Below are 17,453 nucleotides of genomic sequence, written 5' to 3'. Positions count from 1 at the left end.
TGTAGGTAACAACTTTAGAATTGGAAGAGCTAAATTTACAGATTTATAGCCGTTTCAAAATGGAGCTCCTAAAATCAAGAAAAGGCAATATGAGGAAGTTTGATGGCAAAGATCTGGTAAATTGTATACTACAGATGGAGCAATATTTTGATCTACATGAGGTGCAACTGTTACAAAAGGTATGTATTGCAACTTCGTATTTAGAACCGAATCAATTTTTATGGTATAAAGGGTTTTGTTCTCGTAAACCACTTATTACATGGTCAATTTTCACAGAGGAAATGATAGCATATTATGAGGATACAAAAAGCAACACCTTCTTTATCCAATTGATAAATGTCAAACAAAAGGGTTCAATGGATGAACACATTGAGGACTTTCAAAAATTGAATATAAGAGTAAATGATATTCCAGAGAAGCAAAGGATTGATGTCTTCATAGGTACTTTAAAGGATAACATTCAACATGAGGTTCGTCTTTGGGAACCTGATTCATTGGAGAAGGCATTCAGGTGGGCAAGAAAAATTGAAAGTGAAATTATGGAAACAAGGAATCCCACCACTCGAGACTATAATTATGGAAGTTTTTCTTCTCCTAGCCTTCCACAACCTATAAGGTTTACACCACAACAATTTGAAGAAAAAAAAGAAAAAGGGCTTTGTGACAATTGTGATAGAAAATGCACTAAAGGTCGTAAGTGTGCTGGGAAGAAATTATTTTACATAGAGTATGAAGAGGAGGAAGAAAAAGATCAAGAAACATCAAAAGAAGAGGATATACACCAGGACCCAACCCCAGAGAAAGAAGAAATGAATCCGACCATATATTGTAAAACATTGGCAAGAAATACCACTCCTCAAACTCTCAAGATAAAAGGACATGTCAAGAAGAAAAAAGTTCAAGAAGTGAAAGATCAAATCGAGAAAGAAGAAATGAATCCAACCATATCTTGTAATGCATTGGCAGGAATTACCACTCCTCAAGCTATCAAAATAGAAGGACATATCAAGAAGAAAAATGTTCAAGAAGTGAAAGATCACATTGAGCATCAAGAAATGAATTCGACCATATCTTGTAAAGCATTGGAAGAAATTACCACTCCTCAAACTCTCAAGATAGAAGGACATATCAAGAAGAAAAAGGTTCAAGTAATGAAATATCACATTGAGCATCAACAACAAGTTCTCTAACTTTTAAAGGATAACACCACTTTGGTGCAGAATCGAATGAAACAATAGGTAGATCAACATCGTAGTGAATTTTTTTTTGATGTAGGTGATTGGGTATTTTTACGGCTACATATCAAGCAAGCCATTTATGAGAAGGAAATGTTGGCAATATTTCATGCACTTAAGAAATGGCGACCTTACCCAATGGGAAGACACTTCAAGGTAAAAATGGATCATGATAGTCTTAAATACTTTTTAGAACAAATATTATCTTTAGAAGAACAGAAAAATGGGTCACAAATATGTTGGGTTATGACTTTGACATCATCTATAGAAAAGGGAAGAAAATTTTTGTTGCAGATGCACTCTCAAGAAAGGATGAGGATGTGGAAGCATTGTTTTGTGTTATTTCTATTATCCAACCAGATTGGATAAACAAAGCAAGGGATGAATGGAAGAAGGACAAAGAAGTGTGGCCACTCATTCAAAAGTTGCAGAATATCCCAATTCAAACAATATTGCCAGAACTTGAAGAGGAAGGAAAAATCATATTGGAACCTGTAGCAGTCACAGAAACAAGAACCCGACAGCTACGAAATCGATCAATTTCAGAATATCTCATCAAGTTGAAGAACTTACCCGCTGAAGATTCCACATGGGAGGACAAGAATTTTATACAGAAGCATCAAGAACTACTCAAGTGTTGAGGACAACACTTTTTGAAGGAGAGGGGCATGTTAGGCCCCTATAATACTAGTTTAACCCCTTATTGTTATTAGTACAACCCCCTTATCATATTGTTGTACCCATTTAGTCCCCATGTTGTTATTATTGTGCCCCATAGAAGCCCACTATTGTTATTATTGTGCCCTTACATTATTATTGTTATGTCGGCTCTAGTTATATTATGACCGCTTAGGCTCCTATATATAGAAAGGAGGTCTTGTCATTTGTATCATCTAAGAATTGTTCATTTGTGTAATGTAAAGGAGGTTGCCCCCTTGAAGTGGCTTATTTCTAAGGCGTTGATCTATCTTTTCTATATTTTTGTGAGTTGGTTTCATATCAGATTGTGAATGGTTAGAAGGTTGGGATACCAGTAGGTGACCTTTTCTAGCTTCCTAGAGGCTTCTCCCTCAATTCAGCCTCAAAATAGGTCACTACAGGAAAACCTACAGTATGTCCTAAAATCCTACAAGATTCCCTGTATTTCTACAGGATACAACCGAGAGCAAAAGGATGGGTATTGAAGGCGATGGAAGGCTTAGGGAAGGTGGTTGGTGGATGGAATGAGGCAAGGAAAATACCTAGGATCACTCAAGAAGTCAAAACCAATGCTGGAAGATGGCTGGATTTTCTCAACAAGTTTGGAGAAGTTTCCTTGTAAAATGATGAAATTGGCAAGGGTTTTAGTGAAAGCAAGGAATGATCATGGATGGATGAAGTTGGAAGGAGGTTGCTAACTATGAGATCTCTCTGTACTTTTGAAACACCTACACTGCATAAAACAATGACATTTACCCAAAAATCGTGTAAATAAGAAGAATTTCAATGATCTAGGAAAACAGAGTTTAATGAGCTAACTGTCTACTTCATACATGAAGAAAACTTGTAGAATAAGATCGAATCATTGATGAGATCTAATGTAATACTGAATATGGAAGAAATGATAACTAAATCCTACTCTTGCAAACTAATCAAATGCTAGCCTAAGTACAGAAAACCCTAAATTCCATGAGAAACTAGAATTCTGTCTTTTTGGGGCTGCATAGGAGTTCTTTCCTCAAATCATGATCCTTGAAGGAAGAAGTGAGGCCAAAACACCTATTGAAAGCTTTTTGATGTTCCTTTATCTATTCTAAACTACTTCTGAAGTAAATCACAAATGTAAGCAAAATAATAAGAAAACTAATCAAATCTACACTACTTGTAATGGAATAATCCTAAAGACAATTCAACCATTGAGCTATGAAATCAATCTAAGCATACAAATACAAGAAGAGGAGCCTTTGCTGCTAGGGTTGGGCCCTAACCCAAGAGTTTTAGCCTTCTGAGTTAACTCAGTGCTGGATCAAGGGAATTCTCCTTCTCATTATCAAAATAGAAAATTTCATAGCAATGTCTTCCACAATTCTTGAACTCGAAAATGACTAGTGTTTTTACAACAAAAATTCGAATCCTAATGAGGCTCTAGGCCTCTTTATTTATACAATTGAAGTCTCCAATGACTTCCTTAAATATAGGGAGGCTCGAATCCCAAACTTGAGATAAAATAACTCTTTAATTGTCACTTGCTCGACTGCCTTTTGATCTCCATGACTTGGCTGCTTGTACTATGAGCTAGTGTGATTGATGGAGGAATATTCAAATGAGCGAGGAGTAAATGAGGAGGATTTACCTTCTACAATCTCTCTTCCTTGTCTCAATCTAGTTTCGACCCTTAATCTAGTCAAAATTCCCCGATTTTCTCTCACAAACCTGCATTCAATGCATATTAGTCCACTAGGGATAATATCTCACTTTGACTCATCTCAGTAAAACAAAATATAATCAAAATGTGTAATAAATTGTGAGAAGAGTTGATTTGGCTAAGCTAGGAGGTGAATTAAGGTCCATATAATTACCCAATGATGAGGCTCATTAGAGACCTTACCTCCAGAAACCCTGAAGAGAAGCTCTAATTCTTGATTCAAATATATGCAAAGGTCTTTTTGATAACAATGATTTATCTATTATTGATATCAATATTGTATGGAAGGTATTGGCAATGAATCTTGTTCACAAATGAAGTTGTGAACACAAGATATATAGGCCCTAGGTAGCCTAATGTGTTGGGCATACTTGTGTCTCATGATATTAGTACTTTGTATCTTTGTCGAACAATTAATGAATATCTAATAGAAGAAGAAGAATTGAATTCCGGGTTTTCCCCCTTGTGGGGTTTTTCCCTAGTCTCCAACCAAATATTGGTGTCTTTATTTGTGCATGCTTCTCTTCTGATCTTCCTTTTATTGTTCCACTACATGGTTGATGATATTGTTCTTTCTACATAATTGGTAATGATGTGATGATGTTATAATTATATTTGGTGACTTCAATGTGTAAAAGATGAAATTCAATTATGTAAAGCAAAGAACAATATATCCCTAAGAAAATTTAACACTTCCAATGTTGGGTCCCTATAATACTAGTGATTATCCCATTACTATTGTAGTTATACCCCTTATTTATATTGTTGTGCCCCTATTACCCACATATTGTTATTTCTGTGCCCCATAGAATCCCTCTATTATTATTTTTGTGGCTTTATATTATTATTGTTAGGTCGGCTGGATTATATTGTGACTCCTTAGACTCCTATATATAGAAAGGAGGTTTTGTCATTTGTATCATCCAAGAATTGTTCATTTATGTAATGTAAAGGAGGTTGCCCCCTCGAAGAGGCTGAATTCTAAGGCGTTGATCTTTCTTTTCTATCTTTTCTTGAGCTGGTTTCATAACATTTGGTATCAGAGCTTTGGATTCTAGGGTTTCGCTGCTTCAAACAGGTCATAGTGGCATTTTCACTATAACTTTTTTTTGTGACGTTTCAGAAGTCGCAAAAAAAACCCATTTGAGAAGAAATCGCGCTGAACCTTGGGTCCGAATTTCAGAGTTTTTCGCACGATATGTTCGGAGATATGATCTGAGGAAGTTGGTCTTTTTGCAGACTCCTGAATTACACTCAAAACAGGTGACCTGGGGAAAATCGTCATAACTTTCTTTCTGAGCATCGGATTGAAATTTCGTAAGAAGTTACAGAAACAGGACGGACTGTAGTTTTCTTTTATATATTTTTTAGAGTCAAAGGTTGAAACAGTGACACGTGGCACGTCGTACAAGTTCGCTCTACTGAACTAGTCTATAATCAAGTCACTGTGGGAGATTTCGCATAACTCTTCCTTGGAGAATCCAATTTGGGTCAGACTTGTGGCATTGGAAACAGGACACAGAGGGCTACTACAGGTCACAAATTCAGAACTAGATAATTAGAGAGTACAGAGATACATCGGAGGCAATATCGAGCTCTTACAAAGTGAAAAAAGGTGTGTAGATTTTCTTTAATTTTTGCTTAAGCTTGGTTTGAAAATTTATTTTGAAGGAATTCAAAGGGCATATTAGAGAATTATTATCGGTAACTGATGCCCCGAGGAAATAAAATGCAAACACCTAGTAAGGAGCTTGAAAGCTCTAGCATGACTCATGAAGAAGAAGAAGAAATGCTATATGATATATCAAAATTACAAGAGCAAGTGCAACGAGTGTCACGTGCACAAAAAGCAACAGAATCTAAAATGGATGGTTTAAGGAAAGATGTAGAAGCTAATATGGACGGTTTGAAGAAAGGTGTAGAAGCTAAGATGGATGGCATGGAAGCTAAGGTGAATGGCATGGACGCTAAAATTGATGGCATGGATGATAAGATGGATAAGTTGCTACAAGAAATGGTCACTAAGGGTGAAAGAGTACTAAAGGAAACTCTTGATGAGAACAAAAGAAATCTTAATCATGATTCCATAGACTCTAATGTTGGATCGAAGACTCACCATGTTCCAAAAATCGATATGAGGAAGTTTGATGGCAAGGATCCCACCACATGGATATTACAGATGGAGCAATTCTTCGATCTCAATAATGTGCAAAACACACAAAAGGTACGTATGGCAACTTTATATTTGGAACCAAATCAGTTTGTATGGTATCAATGGCTTTGTTCTCGTAAACAGTTTATCACTTGGGCAATTTTTACGGAAGAATTGATAGCACATTATGAGGATACAAAAAGCAACACTTTTTTTAGCCAATTGATAAGTCTCAAACAAAAGGGTTCAATAATGGAGCACATTGAGGAGTTCCAAAAATTGAACATAAGGGTAAAAGATATTCCAGAGGAGCATAGGATTGATGTGTTCATAGGGTCTTTAAAGGATAATATCCAACATGATGTGCGCCTTTGGGAACTTGATTCATTAGAGAAGGCATTCAGGTTAGCAAGAAAAATGGAAAGCAAAATTATGGCAACTAGGAAGCATACCATTCACAACTATAAATTGTTCTGGAAAGTGCCATAATATCAAGCTATCCATGGGAGAATATGTATTGACTAGCCCAATGATTTCCATTCCAATGGGAGGTGCTGATGTTGTACTAGGAGTCCAATGGCTACAATCCTTGGGTACAATAGCTTTTAATTTTCAAGAACTTTTCATGAAATTTTCTGTGGAAGGAAAGGAAGTTGAATTAAGGGGTATTGCAGGGAAACCAGGAAAGATAATCAGCTCTAATGGCATGACAAAGCTTCTAAAAAAGGAGCAAAGAGGTGTAATTGCACAATTATGTTCGCTAGATGTTTCCACATTGGAATCATCTATTTCTCCAGATCTCCAAAAAGTCCTGGACAATCATTCCAAGGTATTTGAGACTCCCAAAGGTCTCCCACCTATGCGTGATCATGATCATGCTATTCATCTGATTCCAGGAAGTGTTCCTCCAAACATCAGGCCGTACAGATATCCATATGTCCAAAAAGTGAAATTGAACGTATGGTTGCAGAAATGCTAGAGGCTGGTATAATTCAACCGAGTCAAAGTTCTTTCTCAGCTCCAGTAGTATTGGTGCACAAGAAGGATGGATCATGGCGCATGTGTCCAGATTATAGGGAGCTCAACAAGCTCACTATTAAAGATAAGTTCCCCATTCTTGTCATTGATGAATTACTGGATGAATTGCATGGATCAATTTACTTCACCAAGTTGGATCTTCGTTCGGGATATCATCAAATCAGAATGAAGATTGAATACATTCCGAAAACGACATTTAGAACTCATGAGGGTCATTATGAATTTTTGGTCATGCCTTTTGGCCTTACCAATGCACCTTCAACATTTCAAGGTTTGATGAATTCAATTTTCAAACCATTCCTTAGAAAATTTGTGTTAGTATTTTTTGATGATATACTAATCTACAACAAGTCTTGGAAGGATCATGTTGAACATGTTGACAAGGTGCTACAACTGTTGGAGGAGAAACAATTATATGCAAAAAGATCCAAATGTTTCTTTGAAGTCCAGGAGTTGGAATATTTGGGTCATATTGTATCTCATGAAGGAGTTAAGGTAGACCCTAGCAAAATTAAAGCCATTAAGGAATGGAAAATCCCCACATCCATAAAGCATCTGCGAGGATTTCTTGGGTTGATAGGGTATTATCGCAAGTTTGTTAAGAATTATGGGAGAATAGCAGCACCTCTAACAACATTATTGAAGAAAGATTCATTTTCATGGACTCCGGAAGCAACAAAGGCCTTTAAACATCTTAAGGAGGCAATGTGCCAAGCACCAGTCTTAGCTACGCCGGACTTCACAAAAACCTTTATTGTGGAATGTGATGCTTCAGGAAATGGAATTGGTGCTGTTCTAATGCAAGATGAAAGACCCATTGCTTTTGAAAGTCATCCAATCAAGGGAAAGTTTTTAAGCAAAGCTATTTATGAGAAGGAAATGTTGGCAATACTCCATGCACTTAAGAAATGGCGACCCTACCTAATGGGAAGACACTTCAAGGTAAAAACGGATCATGATAGCCTTAAATACTTTTTAGAACAAAGATTACCCTCTGAAGAGCAACAAAAGTGGGTCACAAAGATGTTGGGTTACAACTTTGAAATCATCTACAAAAAAGGGAAGCAAAATGTGGTGGCAGATGCACTCTCAAGAAAGGATGAGGATATGGAAGCATTGTTGTGTGCCATTTCTATTATCCAACCAGATTTGATAAACGAAGCAAAGGAGGAATGGAAGAATGATGAAGAAGTGTGGGCACTTATTCGAAAGTTACAGCAAGATTCAAGTACTTCTGATACATTTAGCTGGAAAAATGATTCGTTATGGTACAAAGATCGCTTATACCTCTGTAAGAATTCCCAACTAAAACAAAAGATTCTTATGGAATTGCACACTTCTCCCTTAGGAGGGCACTCAGGATTTTTAAAAACTTACCACAGGGTTAAGAAGGAATTTTTTTGGGATGGCCTTAAATCAGATATTCAAAAGTTTGTAGCGGAATGTTTGGTTTGCCAACAAAATAAAGTTGAAACAATTAAGACACCGGGTCTATTACAACCTTTATCCATTGCAAGCCAACGTTGGGAGGAGGTTTCAATGGATTTTATGACAGGTTTACCCAAGTCTGAGGGAAAGAGTGTCATCATGGTGGTAGTTGACAGACTTACCAGGTATGCACACTTTTGTGCATTATCACATCCATTTAAAGCCAGTACAGTTTCTACTGCATTTATGGAAACAGTTCAAAAGCTACATGGAAACCCAAAGATTATTGTAAGTGACAGAGATCCCATTTTCACTGGAAATTTTGGGACAGAATTATTTTCTTGTCTTGGTACTCAGTTAGCTCATAACTCATCTTATCATCCTCAATCTGATGGGCAAACTGAGATAGTAAACAAATGTTTGGAAGGATATCTTCGTTGCTTTGTATCTGATAAACAGACACAATGGGTCAAATGGTTGCCTCTGGCTGAATGGTGGTATAACACTTCCTTCCATACAGCAACAAAAATGACCCCATTTATGGCACTTTATGGGTACCAACCACCATAAATCACATCATATTTAAGAGAAAATTCTAAGGTTCAAGCAGTGGAACATCACATCGAACATCAACAACAAGTCCTCCAACTCTTAAAGGATAACCTCGTGTTGGCACAAAATAGAATGAAACAACAGGCAGATAAACATCGCAGTGAAAGAAGTTTTGATGTAGGTGATTGGGTATTCCTACGGCTACAACCATATAAGCAAATGTCCCTAAAGCAAGCTAAGAAGGATAATAAATTATCACCAAAGTATTATGGTCCGTACAAGGTGTTGGAAAAGATTGGTACTATGGCATACAAATTGGAGCTTCCTGCAGCTTCTCGATTGCACCCAGTTTTCCATGTTTCATGTTTAAAGAAGGTTATAGGCGACAAGCTCCCAGTTCAAACAATATTGCCACAACTTGACGAGGAAGGAAAAATTATATTGGAACCGGAAGCAGTCACAGAAACAAGAACTCGGCAGCTACGAAATCGATCAATTTCAGAGTATCTTATCAAGTGGAAGAACTTATCCGCTGAAGATTCCACATGGGAGGATGAGAATTTTATGCAGAAGTATCCAGAACTGCTCAAGCGTTGAGGACAACACTTTTTTTGAAGGAGAGGGGCATGTTGGGTCCCTATAATACTAGTGATTACCCCATTACTATTGTAGTTATACCCCTTATTTATATTGTTGTGCCCCTATTACCCACATATTGTTATTTCTGTGCCCCATAGAATCCCTCTATTATTATTTGTGGCTTTATATTATTATTGTTAGGTCGGCTGGATTATATTGTGACTCCTTAGACTCCTATATATAGAAAGGAGGTTTTGTCATTTGGATCATCCAAGAATTGTTCATTTATGTAATGTAAAGGAGGTTGCCCCCTCGAAGAGGCTGAATTCTAAGGCATTGATCTTTCTTTTCTATCTTTTCTTGAGCTAGTTTCATAACATCCAAGAAGAGATAACTAGTGAAATCATGTGTTCTGCCTTCAAGATGACATTCCTCATGTTTGTTGAGGCCTATGAGTGTGCTTGTGAATTGAGTTTGTAGGGGGTTGTGAGGAATCACTTGAGAAATGGACTTTTCCTCTTACCATCTATTGAATGGTTGCTGGTGAGATAACTCTTGAGTAACTACCTCCTCAGACTCTGAATCTCCCTTGGGATTTGTTAATTGCAAGAAATATAGTAGTGTATCTAGCCTAAGGTTGGGTGGAGAGTTGAAGTCCCTCCCTTAGTTTCCGATCATTAAGGTAAACATATAAGTGTAGTTGAATGTGATTTTGTTGTGTTATGAATGTTGAATGTTATTGTTATGTGTTATAACAATGAATGCAATTGCATTACTTATGGAGGAATGGTGATTTTCCTAGTTTCTCATGATAAGTTACACATGGGATTGCTTTAATGGCTTGGAAGGGAGTTGTAGATCCCTTGTGGTTGTTGATAAACTCTTGAATGCATGGTTACTTATCTAATATGTATGATTAATTATTGAGATAGTTGATTGTTTCTATGTGTAATTGTATCATTGAAATGCATCAATAACATGGATAATGGTTACATATGGAATTTTGGAATTTTGTGGTCGATGTGTGTGAGACAGGTTTTATTTGTGAATATTGAGGCATATTTATAATTTATTTCCTTTTTATATCTATGTTTAATGCATGGAGAATCAATGGGGAAATGAGGGATTTATACCTATTATATTAATGGTGCAAAGCATGGTTGGTCACCTATAATGACTTCGTAAGCCATTGGGGTCCTTAAGACTCTAAGCTTGGTTTTTTTCTGAACGAAAAGTTTGCATTTGGAGAGGATTAATCTATTAAGACTAACAAAGATTCATAGCCATGAAGGTTGAAGAATACCCATATGTTGTAGGATTTATTTATGTGCTAGGGAACAAATAGTTTCCTCCACATGATTATAGTTGATGTTAGTGGTAAGATTAGGTGGATGGAAAAGTTGGAATGCGTTTTTGGTTGCAGAGTGGATGCATGGGAGGGTTACGAAGAGCTAGGGTTACAAGCTTCTGTAAGCATTGAACTCCATGGAGGGGTGCAAAGGGGGGAGCTCCACTCCCTCCTACAGTTAGGTTGTAGCCAACCGAGGTAAGAAATCGATAGAAACTGCCAGAGGTCCTTCAGGAGAAGGGAAAAGGAACATTGAAGAGGAACAGGATTTGACCAATACAAGAGAGGACAATAGAACAAAAAAAAGTGAGGAAGAAGATAAGAAACAGGAAGCAGAAAACAAAACACAAAAGGGGCCATGTAAACCTAAGGCTGAGGTCACACCTAGAGTAGTTTTAAATGATCCTGCTCTATAGGTGCACAGGGACCACATGCGGACCTATGCTATCATTTGTAAATTCATGGGATTATGGCCCACAGAAAAGGCGCTACAAGCATGGATTAAATACCACTAGAAACTTAAAGGAGGCATATACCTCCATCTTGGGTCAAAGGGTTTCTTCACTGTGGTCTTCACAAATATTGAGGACAAAGACAGGTTGTTTGAAGGAGGGCCCTACTTCTATGCAGCTGCAGGCCTCTACATGCGGCCTTGGATGATGAATTTTGTCCCGGAGCGAGAGACTTTCACTTCAGTCCCGGTCTGGGTAAGACTCTATTCCATACCTCTAGATTACTGGCAAACTGAATATTTATATGCCATAGGAAACAAATTAGGACATTTTGTCAAAGCATCTGAGGCCACTAGAAAGGGAAAATATACTTCCTTCGCATGAATATGTGTGGAGATGGATCTCTCTGGAGCTCTACTGGATGAGGTCATCTTGGAAGTTTTTGATGAAGAATGGGTGCAAACAGTAGATTATGAACATATTCCTTTCAGATGTCACAGGTGCCATTAGCATGGGCACCTATTTAGAGACTGCCCTCTCAATAAAATAGAGAACAAAAGTAAAGCTACCACAATGAAAGACATTGAAAAATTTCACAAAGTGGGATATAGAGGAAAAGGGGGAAAAAGGGGGCCAAAGAAACATCAAATAGAAGGAAAACAGGCTAGTCTGAATAGGTTCTAAGTACTAGAAGAAGAGGAAGAGGCAATAAAGGTAGATTAGGTAATGGAAGGCAGCCCAGGGGAGAAGGAGAAAGAAGAAAATAGTGGGCAAACACAAGATATTAATAAACAGAAAGAGACTACGCTGAGCGATGGAGAATTGGAAATGGACCAAGAAATGACCCAGAGTGAGATGGAAATGGAGGATCATGAATTGCAGGATATTCTTGATAGAGAACACCTAGATCTGGAAGGGTTCTTAAAACAGGGGACAATGGGAGGGGTAGAATCACTACCTCAAGAAGCGTTTAACATAATACAACAACTGTTCCTATGGAAAACTCAGGCTAAAGGGCTGGAAAGGCAAAGAAACAGTAAAAGGTGGGGCAACGAAGGTGTGAAAACTATGAAAACCACACCAGGATTAGCTCCTAGAAATCCAGGAAGGAAAAGAGGCAGAAAAAATTAGAATGAGTTTTTGATGGAATGTGGAAAGCTAATGATAGATTCAGGTAAGATGAAAGATCTAACTAGCTACTCCTTTACACATATTTCATAATGAAGTTCACATCTTGGAATATCAGAGGTCTAGGAAGTAAAAGAAAACAAAGAATACTTAGCAATAGAATGAAACAAGAAGCTTTGGATATGATCTTTATCCAGGAAACTAAATGTTCCATTCAAAAAATAAAAGAAATACACAGTAAATGGCTCAATAAATATGAGTTTCTAGAAGTCAAAGCAGATAAAACAACAGGAGGTATACTTACTCTTTGGAACCCCCAAAAGATTGGCATAATAGATGCTGAGGCATCTAGGAATTATTTATTAGTGGTTATTCAGCCTGTGGGAGATAGGGAGACTTATTTGATTACAAATGTTTATGGCCCCCAAAGACCGGATGATAAACTCAGGCTTCTAGATTCTCTTGTGGAACTAAGAGATAGACATGCAGGAGTACCATGGATCATGGGTGGGGACTTCAACATGATCAAATCACTATCGGAGAAAAAAGGTGGAACCATAACTTTAAGCAAAGACTCTATATCATTTCAAACTTTTATAGACAATATGAAGCTAGTTGACAATGATATGAGTAATGGCCTCTTTACATGGAACAATAAGAGAGGAGGAGAGTCTCAAGTAGCCTCAAAGTTAGACAGATTCATAATCTCAGAGGACCTTATGCTCACAGATAAGGAAATGACAGTGAGAATTCTCCCCTTTGGAGGCTCAGACCATTGGCCTATACAACTTGAGGTTTAGGGCATTGGCACCCCCAAGAACAAACCTTTTATATTTGAGAATATCTGGCTCACCCACCCAGATTTTATTAGCAACATTGCAAAATGGTGGACAAAAGATCTACATATTTAGGGTACAAGAATGTTTCTTTTACACAAAAGACTAAAACACATCAAGCTTAGGCTCAAAGATTAGAACAAGAATGAATTTGGTAATATTTTTGAAGCAAAAAAAGTTGTTGAAGGTAAAATGCAGGAACTTAATGAAGCCCTTATCATGGGTGGCTTTGATAAAGTCAGAAATGATCAAGTCACCAAGAATCATCAAGACTGGGAGAACTTATGTAAACAAGAGGAGATATTTTGGAGACAAAAGTCAAGAGTTCAATGGCTAAAAGAAGGAGAGCGTAACACTAGGTTTTTCCACAGATCCACCATGGCGAACAGATCTCATAACAGGATCTCATCGATCAAGGATGCCAGAGGTCAAATACTCAATACCCATGAAGATATAGAAGCTGTGTTGGTTCAACACTTTCGGAGTATCGCGGAGGAGACCATTTAGACAAAGCTCATTTTATCACGGACTTAACAAGGTACATACCTAAGCTAGTAATAAGAGAGGATAATTTCAATCTCAATAGGCCAGTGACTAAAGAGGAGGTTAGTGAGGTCATTAGAATGGTAAAGCGCCAGGCCCTAATGGTTTCAATGTGGATTTCTTTAAAGCTTGCTGGAACATTGTCAAGCAAGATATTTTGAATGTCGTGGAGGATTCCAGGATGAATAGAACCATTTTGAAGGTTCTCAATACATCCTTCATCTCTTTGATCCCCAAACAGGACATTGCTCAGACTCCAGACAAATTTAGACCCATAGCTTTGTGCAATGTGGTGTACAAGATAATATCCAAAGTTATTGCTAATAGACTCAAACCCCTTCTTCCTACTCTAGTTTCTGTGGAGCAATCAGGATATGTGGATGGTAGAAAAATTCTCAATAACATCATTCAAGCGCATGAGGTGGTTCATTCATTATTAAGCAATCGGAAGGCGGGAATGATTATGCAATTGGACCTAGCCAAAGCTTATGATAAGTTGAATTGGACCTATATCAGGAAGGTCCTTCTAGTTTTTGGATTTGACCATAACTGGGTAAGATGGGTTATGGCCCTGGTAATTTCTTCTAGCTTTTCAATTCTGGTTAATGGTTCTCCTTCCAAGACTTTTACTCCTTCAAGAGGCCTCAGGCAGGGAGATCCGCTCTCCCCCTTTCTCTTTATCCTCATGATGGAAGGACTTGGTCGTTCTATCAAGCATGCTAAAGAAGTGGGTAACATCAAGGGTCTCCAACTCTCTAAGATTGGCCAGGCTTTGACCCATCAACAATTTTTTGATGACACCATGCTGCAGGGCATCCCAATGGTCAAAGAAGCACTAGCTTATAAACAAATCTTGAGTGACTTTGCCATGGCTAAAGGTATGGAGGTAAATCTCTCCAAATATAAGATTTTCTTCTTTAACACTAATATTTCTATCCAGAGGAATATCTCCAGAATTCTGGGCTTTCAAAGGGATGTCCTTCCTTCCAAATACTTGGGAGTTCCTCTAACTGATAAACCTTTGCACAAGAGAATTTGGGAGTTGATGATTAACAAGATGCAGGATAAAACCCGGAAATGGACCATTAGATCTTTAAACTTGGCGGGTCGGTTGGTGCTTACAAAAGCTGTACTTCAATCAATCCCAGTCTACATGCTTTCAGCCCTTCCAGCTCCAAAAGGAGTTTTGTAACAATTTAGAACCATTCAAAGAGACTTTCTTTGGGGTAAGGGGGAGGAGAGAAAGAAATGGGCCTTGGTAGCCTGCGATAAGATTTGCAAACCTAAAAACCACAGAGGTCTTGGACTGGATGATCCGGAAGTGCTAAGCAAAGTTTTAGGGGCAAAATTATGGTGGCGTTGGGTAAAAGATACAAAGGCTCAGTGGGTTCGTACTTGGAAAGAAAAATATGCCACAAATTGGTAGGATAATGATCACATAAGGATGATTGGCATCATAAAAGGCTCCTACATCTGGAAGAAAGCCTGGGAGAATAGAGGCTTAGTGCAAAAAAATAGGTTCTGGGAAATTAGAGAGGGAGATCTTGCTTTGTTTTGGGAGGATAAATGTCAACAAGAACCTACACTACTAAGAGAGGACTTTGTGGACCTTAAGAAAGATACTGATACCAAAGGGATACTTAGGGTAAAAGATTTTTGGGATCAAACCAATAGTGAAGGAAAATGGAGAACCTGGAAGAATATGGAATACAGGGATGATAGCCCCTTGAAAGCAAAAGCTGATGCACTTCTGACAATGTTGGACCAAAGGAAAATTATGGTTTCAGAGGGGTATGACCAACTTAGACGGGGCAAAAATAATGAAGGTACCTTCAATCTTAAGGAGGAAAGGCACATAATCCTGGAGTTGGATTCCAACGAACCAGACAAGGTTTGGCAGAACCTATGGAGGCACCAAGGATGGATGAAAATCAAAATCTTCATGTGGCTGGTACATCATAAGAAAATTCTGACTTGGGAAAACATTCAGAAGAGGGGTGTTTTTGGATCTTCTAGATGCCAGCTTTGTGAATCCCAAGAGGAAACAATGGAGCACCTTCTTAATAATTGCATTTTCACCTCCAGGTTGTGGGATACTTTTGCCACAATTTCAAACAGACAGACATGGACAAAGGAAGCATTATCAACACCCTTAATAACTGGAGAAGAAACTTCTCTGATTATGAAATTCTTCGCTCAGCTTGGGCTTTAACTCCAAGCATCATAATATGGAATGTCTGGAAAGAAAGGAACTACAGAATCTTCAAAAATGAAAAAAATTCCTCCCAGCGTATTATTGCACAAATCTTAAGACAGAATAAGGAGACGGTGGGAACTTTAGTGTGAACTTCCCCAAAGAATCCACCTTCAGAAGCTGAAATGCAGATACTTCTTCAGTTGGGTATGCAGGGGCTTATACCATAGGGCATGGACAGGAAGGTGAAGAAACTGGTCAATAAGCCAGACTGTTGGCATCCTCCCCCTCAGGGTTTTTTGAAATGCAACATTGATGGGGCCTCAAAAGGCAACCTGGCTATTGTTGGTTTTGGAGGGGTGTTAAGGGATGAAAATGGCTGCATCCTTTTTATTTTTTATTTCCATTTGGGAAGAGCTACAAACAATATGGCGGAATTAATGGCACTTGAGCAATGCTTAGAAATCCTGAAGCAAGACAATCTCCAGAATATAATAATTGAAGCTGATTCTGAGTTAATCATTAACTCAGTCAAGAGAATCTGATGTGGCACAGAGCTGGAAAAAGTATCAAGACATTGGAGGCTGCTTCAGGTCTTTTAAAGGATTCAGTTTCACCTTCTATGCTTGCGTATCGTGAGTTTTACTCATGTGCGAAGGACGGAAAATAAATTGGCGGATATTCTAGCCAATCAAGGGGTGCTCTGCACCAAAAGTAGGATCAAGTTGAGTTGGCAAGAGATGCCTCAAAATAGATTGAGGGAGCATTGTCTCAATCAGGGGGATGAGGACAGACGTTATTTCGAAACAGAGACACAGAGATGAGGTCTAGTTGATTTGGATTCAATATGAAGTGTTATTTTAGAAGTGATGTTACAATTGGGGTGCAGGTATATATCTCCCTCCTCAGCCCAGGTAAGGGCAAACCCAGAAATCTCAGGTGGAAGTTGCTTGGCAGACAGTGGTTCTTGTATGACCGGATGGAGAACATCAAGAATGTAAGAAGATTTTCATTTTCCTTTGGTTCAAGCACCTGAGGAGTTGGGATGGTGCGAGGGACTGGAGTCCCAGCTTTCTCAGCAGACTCAAAACCCCCTACATTACTTCCTGTGGTGTCAATACTGCCCTTAGGGTGGTTTCTAGTTTATCGCATGCACTCAAAGCTAGGAGCGGTTTTTCGGAGTTGGGAGCGATTCCACTCACCACGCAACACGTGGCCAAGGTTGGGGACAGAATACCGCCCTCATTGCGTGGTAATTCTCTGTGCTTTTGGTTCATGCGATATGATCCTCCATTGTTGGATCAGGCGAGGAGAATCAACGGTCAAGGAACAATGTGCATATTAGTGGGTTTGGGCCTTTTATCGCGCGGTGGGTCACAAGGTGATCGCAGGGTAATTCTCTGTGCTTTTGGTTCACGCGATATGATCCTCTGCCATTGGATCAGGCGAGGAGAATCAACGGTCAGGGAACAACGTGCTTATTGGTGGGTCCAGGTCTTTTGGCCATTTATGTATTGTTTATTTTGGATTTGAGTTACTTCGGGTTTGTTGTTTTGGTCTTTAG

This window comes from Pinus tabuliformis, chromosome 8, assembly GCF_031772625.1.
Source record: "Pinus tabuliformis cultivar Carrire ecotype Pingquan chromosome 8, CPIR1, whole genome shotgun sequence".
Classification (NCBI taxonomy): domain Eukaryota; kingdom Viridiplantae; phylum Streptophyta; class Pinopsida; order Pinales; family Pinaceae; genus Pinus; species Pinus tabuliformis.
Note: the sequence above shows the minus strand (reverse complement) of the source record.